The sequence below is a fragment of the Phascolarctos cinereus genome, unplaced genomic scaffold, assembly GCF_003287225.1.
Source record: "Phascolarctos cinereus isolate Bilbo 61053 unplaced genomic scaffold, phaCin_HiC Scaffold_382;HRSCAF=991, whole genome shotgun sequence".
Taxonomy (NCBI): Eukaryota; Metazoa; Chordata; class Mammalia; order Diprotodontia; family Phascolarctidae; genus Phascolarctos; species Phascolarctos cinereus.
This window is the reverse complement of record NW_027555716.1, coordinates 17,549-30,452: the sequence shown is the minus strand read 5'-3', so window position 1 is coordinate 30,452 and position 12,904 is coordinate 17,549. Positions and strand designations below refer to the sequence as shown.

Here is a 12,904-nt window from a genome sequence, read left to right as displayed (position 1 = left end):
TTTTACTTCAGCATAGGGTGGAGAATGTACCAAAGTTCTAAGAAAAAGTTGTTTAAGCCATCAAATAAAGGATAGTACAAATTAAATTTCATTAAAAATTCATTGTGGCTCCTGTTATCATCTGCAGCAGCTGAGACTCTCTCAGCTTTCTGCTCCTGAGCTCTCCTGCCTAGCTCACCTTTTCCTCAGTAGTTTCAAATGAAAACTTGGATTTAAGTGAAGGTTGCTGAACACAGAATAAGGAGAAGGGGCCAAGATCGTGATACCACCTGCATCCATCATCTTTGCTTCATGGAGTGCTACTTCCATCAGTAGGTCCATCAGGGGTCTTACCCCTGTCCTAGATCAGCAAGCCAAGCCCAGGTAAATGTACCCACCCCATCTTAGCCCACTTCCCCCCATCTTCTCAAGAAAGTAATATTTATTTTTGATTAAGGAATCCAAATGTAAACTCTCAGCACAATTTGCAGATCCAAGATTCACTGACTACACTGCCCCTTCCTCCCAGTTCAGGGATATCTTAGCCTGGAAGCACTTAGTTGTCTTACAGTCACCTAACAGACTTGGAGTAATTCACTAGTAATTCAGGCATTTGTCAACATCCAGTCCATATGGAAAAGCCACCCTTTTCCCCCTTCTTAATGGCTCCTGTCATTTCAGATCCTCAGGAAACTGAGAATGGGAATTCTATGACTTCATCTTCTAAAATATGTTTGGCCTTGGATGCCACTTCTCTCCACCTTTCTCAGGGGAATAGTGTGTGTGTGTGTGTGTGTGTGTGTGTGTGTGTGTGTGTGTGTGTGTGCGCGCGCGTGTGTGTGTGGCGCGCGCGCGTGCGCGCTGGTACTCTTTCTCCACTAAAGAATTCACCTATCATCTATAACTGAGGCCAGTCCCTTGCAGATTGTAAGGTCTTCCACACTTCTCTAAGCTGGTTCTCAACAAGCCCAAATAAAAAGGGATGGCGTTTCAGGTATAGGTGACAAACTGCTTTATTACACACAGCTGGTGGATAGTAAGGCAATGTATCTTTTTAGAGGGGTCTGATACAATCACTCCTGAGGTGCTATCCAGTGTCCTTCCCTGAATTCATCTCCGCCACCCCCCCAACTCTCTCATCCTCCTATTTCTCCATTACTTTAAAAATAAGTTTTTGCTAATATTTTTTCTTTTTTACATCAACATAATTATCCCCCAAACCTATCTCTCTCTCCTTCCCTTTCCTCCTCCCAGAGAGCCAACCCATATGACAAATAGTATTTTTTAGAGAGGAAAAAAAATCAGTACAGTTGATTGATACATTTAAAACAGTTTGAAAATATGCTCAATGTGTAACAACTATGAACTTCCCACCCTTACAAAGGGTTAGGTTGGGGATATCTTCTCACATATTTTCATTGAAGTCCTGCTTGATCGTACAATTTCATTATACTTACTTTTGATTTTTTGGTGTCTAGTTGTTTTTCCAGTTTACAGTGATGTAGTTATTGTGTATATTGTTTTCTTGGTTCTGTTTAAAATACTCAGCATTAGTTCATATAGATCTTTCCATGCTTGTCTGTTTTTATCACTCTGTCATTTCTTACAGCACAGTAAAATATTCCATTACATTCATGTATCCCCATGCCTTCTTTTTTTTTCAAGTGTCAACATCCTTCCAGTCATCCAGGCTCATAACCTAGATGTCACTTTGGACTCTACTTTTCACCCCCTTCCCCATATCCAGTCAGTTGCCAAATCCTATTGGTTTTCATCCTCTCAACTTCTCTCCCATAAGTCCCCCTATCCTTCTATGACACTTCCACAATTGTGGTGAAGACTCTCATCTCCTCAGGCCTTGACTATTGCAATAATCTTCTGGTTGGTTTCCTGACACAAGTCTCTCCCCATTCAAGTACATCTTCCACTCATCTGCCAAATTTGTCTTCCTTAATCACAGTTCTGACCATGTTATGCTCCCCTGCTGACCATTCAGTAAAGTCCTCTGGCTCCCTATTACTTCCAGGATCATATATAATATCTTCTGTTTGGATTTTAAAGCCCCTTGTACGTTGGCTCCCAAAGGCTTTTCCAGCCTTTTGAGATCCAGTGACACTGGCTTCCTTTACAGCTCCTTGCACAAGACGTTACTTCTCTCAACTGAATGAATTTTCATGTCCCCAGTGCACAGCACTCTCTGCTTATCACAGCCTCCTGACTTCTCTGGATCCCTCCAAGGCTTCAGAAAGAAGCCTTTCCTAATCTTCCTTAATGCTAGTGCCTTCCCTCTGAGAATGTTTCCACTTTAGCCTGTATATATCTTGTTTGCACTAGTTATTTGCATGTTGTGTCCCCCATTACATTTTGAACTCTTTGAGGGCATCTATTTTTTCTTTTTATCCCCAGTGTTCATCACATAGCAATTGCTTAATAAATGCTGTTGACTTGGTATTAGAATTTAAAAATTATTTTAATTTATGTCCTTATCTGCTTCGTAATTAACATGCTTTATATATGCAACGTATATTGGTTGCCTTGATGCTAAGGATGAATTAAACAAGCTTTCCATCACTATGCCCTGCTCTCATCCCCTGATCAATCATTTTCTTTTTATCTCATACATTTCTTTGATGACATTTTTCACTTGGCTTCTCTTTTCTAATACCTTGTTTGTAAGGAGTTGGAATCTATTCATTCCTCTCCATTTCCATTTCAATGATCCTCAATTTTATTTCTTCCAAGTTCATATCTCATAGCCATATATAAAAGTAGTGATCCTTGGAATCTCAGGACTTAAAGGAAAGGGACCAAGAAGCAGATGTTAAATTAATGATAAAAACACACCAGAGGTGATCCCTTTAGCAAATATGAATACCTTTCTCTGGTGGAATTAAGGGAAGCTTGGCCATTACACTAGTGGAGAATTGGTCAGTTCTCTGAGAACCATTACAAAGCCGGTATGCTAGCCCTTCAGGGTCCAACCCTTGTGTCAGAAGTTAAAGAGAAACCCAGTTCCTTAGTAAAGTCATACAAAAATACCAGTGGGTGCGGGACATGTTGAGAAGCTTCCAAGGGCTGCGACAGAGAAGCTGGGCAGAGGCAGACTTAGAAAGAAAGTGGTCCAAACTTTGGAAGCTAGACTGCTTGAAAGATATCTTTTTTTTTTTTTTGCTTGAAAGAGATCTTGCAGGAAGAGTATATATAGGGCAGAAGATGTAACGATGAAGGTCTCCACCACTATAAATCTCAAAGCAGCAATTCTGTAACTTCTTTCTTTCATTGTGGAAGCTGAAAGCCTTTCTTCTGATCATGGCCTTTCCTTCTTTCTTTAAAATGCTTACTTTGTCCTACTAAACAGTGTTGACTACAGGCCTTTGCTAGCCCGAGTGCACTGATGGGGTAATAAGAAGGGAATCAAAAACAGAGCATTTCAAAGAAGAGGGAGAATTGGATTTGACACTGAAATGTTTTTGCCAAGGAAATGCTTCTGACTGGATATTTCAGTTGTCAAATAGTGAACCATCTCCCCTAGCAATTGGAGGCTTTGGATATATCAAACACTATGCTTCTATGTCTGTTTTCTTCTTTCTGTATGTTGTATACCTAGTCTATTCCACTGACCAACTGCTCCTTCCAGAGAGGAAGGAATTACACATTGCTTGATAAAAATTTCCCAGAGCATAGGAGCAGTATTCAAACAGGGAAACTCGTCTAGGCAATGTCAATGATACAGTGAAGGAGACGAAATAGCAAGAGTAGAATGACCCTACTTACCACATGATCCCATCGCTGCTACACATACAGGGTCATCAGGTGGATTTTGATATTCAGGGCCTTATAATAATGCACTCTTTGTGTAGCTGTAATTTGGACCAAACAGTTTGGAATTATGCTATATTCAGACTGTGTTGGCCACCCTCCATTAAGTGTCACCAAAGATAATCAGGATAACAGATATAGATAACTACAGGTTCAGGCAGATTTCTTCCAGTTTTCTCCCTCTTTAAATTAAAAGTGTCTGGTGATGATTTAAAGACGCTTTTTTGATTTAAGGTTTGATTTTTAACTCATTTTATTGCTACCTGTGATTTTGCATCCTCAAAACTATTTTCAGGTACTTTCTCAAAATATGCCTTACCAGAGACATGTCCAGGCTGGGGTGATAACTATTTTGTGATTTAATCCATTCTCATGGGAGGAGGGGAATCCCTTTGTCACTGACCACCTTCCCTTCATCCCCAAGGAGACAAGGGGGTGGGGAATCCAATCAGGTAGTCCAGTATTAGGAAGAGAAAGAAAACTCCCGTGTTAAGATGGCAAATTATTTCCAGAATTAAATGTTTTCCCAACATGGGGATTTACCAAGAGAAACTCACAATATCGAAGTAGGTTGTTGAGTCTGAGAGAGTGAAATTGGGAGGTGGGGTGAAAGAAAGGACTGTGTGAAGGAAGTGTGAAAAGGGAGCAGTGGCTGGTAGTCAGCACTTTAGGCTACCCAGGAGAACGGTATCCTATCTTACATTCTGACTGCACAAGAAATGCAAGGAAACATTCTTTAAGAACAGTAGTGGGAGAAGGTGAGGACTAGGAAGGAGTCCAAGTTGGATACATCCTGTCCTTCTCTTACAAGGATGATTGTCCTGCAGATGCCAGCATGTCCAGGGAGAAGGTGGAAGCTAAAATTTTGTGCATAGATGGCACTGGGCTCTTCTGATAGCTTTCAAGACTAGGCTAGGGCCAGTGGAAGGAAAAGGTGTTAGTGGCAGAGAGAGTAGCAAGGCTCTGGAGTGGCCTGCAAACTCTGGCTGGCATCTGCAGAGCTGAGAGCAGCATGAGACTCTCAAGGTTGAGGTCCCAGAGAGATTTCTGCCAACTGGTTGGGAGTATTTCACTATCAACGGGTTGGCATCAAAAGCCAGGGAAAGAAAGAGCAGAAGCCTTGGTCCCAGAAAGGCTGTCCCTTTGCTACTTGAGTTTCTTTGTTCCCTGGATCTGCAGTCAGTGTGAAAAGGCCCCAGGAGTTAGACGTAAACCAATAGATACCAGAGTGGCAATGACCTAAATTAGTCCGGGTAGCAAGACATTTGAACAAAAGGTTGGGAAAATAATTTTTGCTTTTTTGTTTTTGTTTTTGTTTTTTTTAAATTTTCAATTTGAGAGGCAGTACTTTCAAGCTGGTTTCCGTAGTGTAGTGGTTATCACGTTTGCTTCACACGCGAAAGGTCCCCGGTTCGAAACCGGGCGGAAACCCACGCTGAAGTTAATTTTATGTCATCACTTTCTAATCTGGAGTAGGCGGAGGATTATAAAGGACTTGTTCTGGCGAGGTCCGTACTCTGATGGGTCATGGAGATTATTCACGGACTATCTCGGGTCATATTTTGAGGTAGGTAGATCAAGAAGAAGCTCCTGAGTGGAGCTTGGAATAGACATTATCTTCACTAATGGTCTGACAACTATTGTAGTTGACGGATGAATTCTTTGGCCTAGAAAAAGTTTGGGTACACGCTTGATTTCCTTGGGCTTTCCTCAGCAAGGCACGAAAGAAGTGGTATCCAAGGTCAATCTCACTTTACAACATTAACTAATGTAATTCTCAGGCCTGGTTTGTTTCCTGGGGAAACTGGAATGACAATTAGGAACCCTCAAGTGAAAGCATTTTTCCTTCGGTATAGATTTTGACCCAATGCTTAAGACCAAGTATTGAACTCTGATCAAAGCTAGAACAAACCATGTCTCCAGAGAAGCTGGGATGAAGCATATTACTCACCTCCTGACTTGAGTCCTGATGGACTCAAGATGAATATGTATGTATGCATGTACACATACATGCATATATACATACATATATATGTGTGTGTGTGTGTATACATAAATACACAAACACTCTGGCTAATGTGTGTGTTTGCTTGGGAGAAGGACACAGGAGGTAACCAACAGTGATTAAAAAAAAGGACCATTGAATCTTTTTTTTTTTTAATGTACAGGAAAAAACAAGTAAGTTCACAGTGATGCACAGACAAGCAGGATAGTTTTGGAAACAAAGCATGGAATTTATTAGTTTTTTTAAGCAATGGAGATTCATGGTTTTATATTACAATCCTCTTCTTGCATTCTGATACATGGAAGGAAATGCTTATTTTTCAGATATAAGTTCAGATATAAGTTCAGAATAAAAATATTTTTAAATTATAATGGCCAAACTTGCCCTGAAAGAAGAGATAAGAAAATGTGCCTGCTTTGCTTAATTGGAGAGGAGGGATCTATGAGTATGCAACATTGCAAATACTGTCAAATTAAAATGATATGTTGGTTAGCTTTGCTGAACTTTTTTTCTCCATATTTTTATTTATTTATTCATTCATTCATTCATTCATTCATTCATTTATTTATTGTTACAAGGGATGATTCATTGGCTAGGGGAAACGTAACTTTAGAAATCAAGTTTCTGAAAAAGAAGTAATAGCAAAGAAAACATTTAAATTTAAAAAAAATGGAGAATGGAGCCATGGATTCCAGTACCTCCACTTGAGTTTGACTCAGGATATACAGATCATCCTTAGATCCTGATGGTATCAGCTAGCAGGGAATGAAGTTAGGATATCGATGGGGGAAATTGAGAAGTTGAAGCAAAAGAGGGTGTATTTTTTTTTCCTTTCTTAAAAAAAAGCTATAAGGGATAGCTCTAGGGAAGAAGAGAAGGAGAGATACATGGTATACCATAGTGATGTAAGAAATAGACAGCAATAAAAAAAAAAAGACTTTTTAAAGAGGAAGAGGCTATTGAGAAATTGCTATAGAATACCTTGAAATAATAAGAAATGACAAATATGAAGAGTTCAGAGAAACATGGGAAGATCTGTGTGAACTGATATACAGTGAAATCAGCTGCAGTAGTCAGTGACCAAAACAAATGTAAGTGAAAGATCAGTAAAAGGAATCCGAACTCTGAATAACACTGGAAAACTGGTGGTCCTATAGAATAGACATGGACATATTCCTCCTTCCTTCTCAAAGGAGCAGGTAGACAGAATAGAGAATATGTTATCAGACTTAGGAACTAAATGGAGGTTTTGGCATATGTGTGTACATACATACATACATACATTATATGTACATATATGTACATATGTACACACACACACACATATATATTCTTGTTACAAGTGTGGGGTCCTTCTCTGAGATCCTTCTCCTTAACTCCTGTTCAAACTGGCAGGTAGAGTCCCCAGAGGACTTCTGACTACTTCTCCCCTCAGAATTCTTAGGGTAAGCTTGAGAGGCCGTGGTCTCCAGTACTTGATCTCCAAAGCATCAATGTTTCCATCAGGTAGGGCTGGCCCCTTCGGAGGGAGCTAAGTTTATTAGAAGACTGGTTCGTTGGACTATGAGGCAAGGCAGTAAGAGCTGGAAAGAAACACCTTTCGAGTAATCTCACAAACACACTGGCGCCTGCTTCATCGTCCTAGGATGGGAAGAGATGTGCCAGGAAAGGCTTTTTCTCAGCCCCTTCCTCCCAAGTCCACTGAAGATCTAAACATATGCAGTAAAATACACCGTTTTAGTTTCCTCAAAATAAACGCGTGCCATCGAGAATAGGATTTTCTGGCCTTGCGAAGACCTGACTTTAAGAAAGTACTATTAAAACATTTTTCTCTTGTTGCACTGATATAGGCATCTATTGAGGTAATCTATGGAAAGGCCATTGTAAACCTTAAAATGCTATGTAAGTCTAGCTATTATCCCTACATTTCGGCTTACCTTGCCCTCAGCCAGTGCCATATCTGCTCAGCAAGGATTGTTTCCTTGGAGGGTTATTTGAGACAGACTACAAAGCAATCAGGAATTGTTGGAGAGGAACAAAGCATTTGCTCACAAGGAGACCTCGATGTACAATCCCAGCGGAGAAGAGATAGAATTTGAAATGGAGGGAGAAAGAAGGGCCGGCAAACTCCACGCAAGGTTTGGTAGCCTTTTAGGATGCATCTGAGGGTCTAAATCCCCAAGTCTTTCCTGTGCAAGTCAACTCTTCCTTCCTAATTTTTCTGCAGTCTGGGCAAGCGTCCAAAGTCGGTGGATTCGAGGAGTAATAGTGTCCAATATATCGAGTCAGTTGATTGCACGTTTGCCGGTCTTCTTTGACCAGGTGTCTATTATGGGTTCTTTATGAAATCAGGCGGGCTGTGGGAATTGTCTATGTATGGCTGAGCAACTAAGGGTATCTCGATACGCCTGCGGATGAAAGAAAAGAAAAATTGAAATGAAAAGGATCGGAAGCTAGCTCTCTTAAATTTAATAAAATGAAGTGGAAAGACAGCTTGCTGCCACCTGGCTTGGTAGTGTGCCGTGATCGTATAGTGGTTAGTACTCTGCGTTGTGGCCGCAGCAACCTCGGTTCGAATCCGAGTCACGGCAATCTTCGGTTTTCTACTCATATATTTGAAAGTTAGCATAATGATTCATCGCGTTGTCTGATCTATAGTTGTCTTTTTACAACTTCTCATTTCCCCCCATCGCTATCCTAGCTTCATTCCTAGCTAGCTGACGCCATCGGGAGTTAAGGATGATCTGTATACCCTGAGTCAAACTCAAGTGGAGGTACTGGAATTCATGGCTCCGTTCTCCAATTAGAAGGACAGAGGATGGAGTACCAAGGTTGATGGAATCCTGTAGGACGATGAGGTTTTCGTTTTCGTTTTGTTTTTTTACAATAAAGAGTACTTTATTTGATCTCACAGCTTGGGTTAAAGCAAATACCTGGGTTGAGGAATTTCTAGAAAATTGGTGCTCAGGAAGATGATACAAAGCCAAGCTCTATTATGCAAAGCAGCAAGCAGGCAAAACAAAAGCATATACACACACACCATGGGAATATAAATAAAAGTTTATGCCCACCTGCAAGAAACTCACCACAGCCTGAAGGGGAGGGAACTATGTTGGGGAAGGAACACCGCTCACAGTTGGAGTTCTGGTGGCAAAATTATATACCCCAAGAATGGGATTGGTTGAGAAGAGATAATTGATGCCAGATGTAGGAGGGAACATTCCCAATCAGACCCAGATGTGGTGGAAAAGTTCTTCAGATCATCTATCTGTACAAGGCTTAAGTGGTGAATCTAGGGTAGGGGGAAGTTTCTTTATCAGGACCATGGTGGGAGCATCTAAATTAACTGCCTCAGCAGAAAAACTGAAGACCTCTGCAGCAGGTCGAGTTCATCCAATCAAAAGCTTCAAGCCTTATCTCTCCAACACAGGGTTAGCAATGGAAAATTACAAACCGTCTCTCTTTGCCTATATGCTTTATGGGCATTAGGACCATTTAGCCCAAGTGACTCCATATTGGAGCCCTTTCATTATGAATATAATATACTCATACTCAACTATATAAAGTTCGCAATGATCACAACAAACTTCCTGGGGCATGGTGTGGAAGGAGTTCCAAATAGTGAAGCCAGCTAAGAAAAAATGAATCATCCATTCATTTAATTCATAGTCCAAATCTCTCAGGGAGTTGGAGTAAGAGTTGAGGGCCTTTAAAAGAGAGAACTTCCCCCTTGATCCGGATTGACTGAGTGCCCACATTATCTGCTGCTGGTCACCTGACTCTAGGACAACTAGGCCATTTCAGCTTGAAGGACCTGTCAATTGGGATCAACTGTTGCTTGATTATCAGATTTGTCAGCCTTACTGAGAATCTGCATATTGATTCCTTAATCAGGAGAGAATAGTAATTCCTTAAGAAGGATGTCTGAGAAAGTCACAAGATTTTTAAATAATAAATTTTATTGACATTTTTTAGTTAACCTAGCCTAAATGTCCACCTATATCCCTCTTTTTCCCCCCTCACAGAGAACCATCTCATAAGACAAAAACTTTTTAAAAAGAGAAAAGAAAATCAGCAAAACTGATTAATAAATTAAGAAATCTGCAAAGAAAAGAGAAAAAAAAGAAATCCACAATGTAAGCAACATTTCACACCTATTCTCCCTCTCTACCCCACCCTACTCTGTTCCCCATTTCTGCAAAGTAGTGAGGAATGGTATCTTCTTATATCTCTTCTTTGGTGCCAAGCTTTTTCTTGTTTGGTCATTCTGTGGTTATTACCCCATTTTCATTGTTTTGTAGGTTAAGTTTTGAAGGAAGTAGACTGTGGATCCACGGGTATGGTTCACTTGAGAGGTCCTGGATTCATAGGATTTCCTCCTTCTTTTCCTTCTCATATGCACCAGAGTCCCAGATTCCTATCAAAGCACATGCTCTCTAAGATTGAAATTCTTCTCCTCTTACCATCTACCCTCTAATTCCCTTGTCAACCCCACCTTTTTATATCCATTGAAGACTATGAACATTTATTGTAAAATAAATAATTTTGCTTTTCAGAAAATAAACACTCAAGAGGATATGAATCCTTCCTCAAGCTCTTTCTGTGCATATACTGCTTCAATATGGTGGAGATACAATATTTAGCTAAGAGACTCTTTCCTGGGGGGACCTTACAATTCCATTGAGAACTAAGAAGCAAATAAGTGGAGTAACTAAAACATGAAATGTTACGGGATGAGTGAATCAGAAAGGTGAAAAGTCAAGTGTATAATGAAGTCTGACATAGAGCTAACAGGGAGGGTTGGAGGTAGTCTTGAAGAATGTAATTTTAACCTTGGGCTGCAGTGTGTGGCAGTGCAGGAAAAAAGAAGATGAAGAACCACATTTCAAGCCTGGGAGTCTGCATGAACATAAAACGGGCTTGTGGCAAAAAATGATTGGAGTGTTGCTGTATGGGGATTAATAATTTGGGCCAAACCCTAGGGTGCAAAGAGGATAAGCAATGTGAGTGATGGAAGATAGAAGCTTCTTCCACTTCATAGCTTCAAGGACCCAAATTTCAGTGAACTCCAGAGTGTGGAAGCCAACTGTACTACAGAAACCCTCCAATGAATTAAAATCATGTACCCACTCCCTCATCTTCTTTCTTTACTCTAGTCCCATCTCCATCAAAGAATAACACACAGGGAGCAAGCCCATATTTAGTGCTTTATTTCTTAAATATGAGTCCAGTCAGTTGAAGAACTGGACATCTTTTCTGTGGGGAAGAAGAGGTTTGAGAGGAACAGAAGAGCTGTCTTCCAGTATTTGAAGAACTGTCATGTACAAGATTAAATCCATTCTTTTTTGTCCTAGAAGACAGAATCAATAGCAATGGGTGAAATTACAAAAGGGGCAATTAGATTGTAACATCCCTGAGGGCAGGGACTGTCTTTTTGTTTATCACATCAGCAGTGCTGGTACCCGGCAAGTAGCAGGCACTTAATAAATTTATTGAATTAGATTAGGAGCAAATTAGAATTAAAGTGAGGAAAAATGTCTTGACAAGTGGTACTACCCAAATGAACTGCCTAGGTGAGACTATGGTCCTTTCTCTGCTCCACACCACGGTTGGAGGGCTTCTTAGCAAAGGATGCATGACCATTGCTTGCACAAGATATGTTGTAGAGGGGAAATTTTTCAGGAAGGATTGGGTTAGGTGGTGCCTAAGGATGATCCTAACTATGAAGTTCTTTGATCTGAAGACATTCCAGTTATTTGCAGCTTTACAGGGGCCTTCACTAGGTCTTTAGTTTAAAGGAAGCTCCTGAGACCCAAGGAGAGAAAGATTATTTTTCTACTTCCCTAGCACGATAACTAGGGAAGCTAGGTGACACAGTGGATAGAGTGCTGGGCCTGGAGTCAGGAAGACCTGAGTTCAAATTCTACCTCAGACACTAGCTGTGTGACCCTGAACAAGTCACTTAAGCCTGTTTCCTCAGTTTCCTCATCTGTAAAATGAACTGGAGAAGGAAATGGCAAACCACTCCAGAGTCTTTGCCCGGAAAACCCCAAATGAGGTCACAAAGTATTGAACACGACTAAACAACAAAAGCACAATGACTAAGGTCATTGGGAGCCCATTCATGGGGAGGTGGATAGACTCCTGGCTGAGCTGGGTTTCGGGAGATTCTCCAGCCTCAACAGGAGTGAAAGGCCTTTTTCCTTATGAGGACGTGATAGGTTCTACTTGAAAACTCACTCACCCAAGATAGAAAGAGACAGCAGTTGTTAAAAGTACAACCACTTGAGATGAGAACCTTAGGAACAGAGAAATGAGTGATTGCAATGGGAATAAAAGTCCGTTTCTTCCCTTAAATCCCACGTGCATCGGGCTCTTGCCTCAGGAGCGCAGTCATGGGCTAAGACTCAGGTGGAGCCTCTCTAGAGGCATAGCTGATAATGTCACAGCACTAGATCTTTTAAGAAAAGTAAAACAGCCCCTACAGAGCTCACAGAGGATTCTGTCACCCAGAGTCCTTTGATGACCGATAATCCAGGATTTATAACAGAACCTGTGTGCTCATTCTCTTCCAGCTCCCTCCCTGCCCTACTTCCCTGGCTGACTTTCAATCCGCTGGAGGCTTTCCTTCTCCTGAGAGCGCCTCACTTCCTTAACTGAGAACAGGTGAGTTGGTGTTAGAGCCTGCAACTTCATCTTCCGGTCTGCTTGGGCCCTGGGAAGGCACGCAGGTGCTTGTTCTTTATTTTAAAGCCCTGCTTCCGCGAGGAGCTAGTGAACCGCAGCTCATTCGGCCTGGTCTCCCTTGGAATCACTGGAGCCTTTCTAAGACAGCTCTCTGACGAAGTTGAGATTCTTTTTTGATGGGTTCAATGAGGAATCCTCTAAAATGCCTTCGCTCCAAGTCTTTATGGATCTTTCACCGACGCTTTTGAGGAAAAGCCCTAATCCGGGGAGGCAATAGGATACAATGGAAAGAGCACTAGTTCTGACGTCAGAAAAGCTGCGTTCAAATACTGCCTCTGACATTAGCTAGCTGTGTTACCATAAGGAGGTCCCTTTGCCTCTTAGCCCTCAGTTTCCTCTTCTGGAAAATGAGCA

General features: G+C 41.2%; 2 non-coding genes across 2 annotated transcripts; both read left to right on the top strand.

The window, feature by feature from the left end:
* Positions 1-5,156: 5,156 nt before the first annotated feature.
* On the top strand, positions 5,157-5,229 carry TRNAV-CAC (transfer RNA valine (anticodon CAC)). The gene has a single exon. It is a non-coding gene; the product is annotated as a tRNA-Val (tRNA).
* A 3,093-nt stretch (positions 5,230-8,322) lies between these two features.
* On the top strand, positions 8,323-8,394 carry TRNAH-GUG (transfer RNA histidin (anticodon GUG)). Its single transcript has one exon. It is a non-coding gene; the product is annotated as a tRNA-His (tRNA).
* The last annotated feature ends 4,510 nt before the right edge of the window (positions 8,395-12,904 follow it).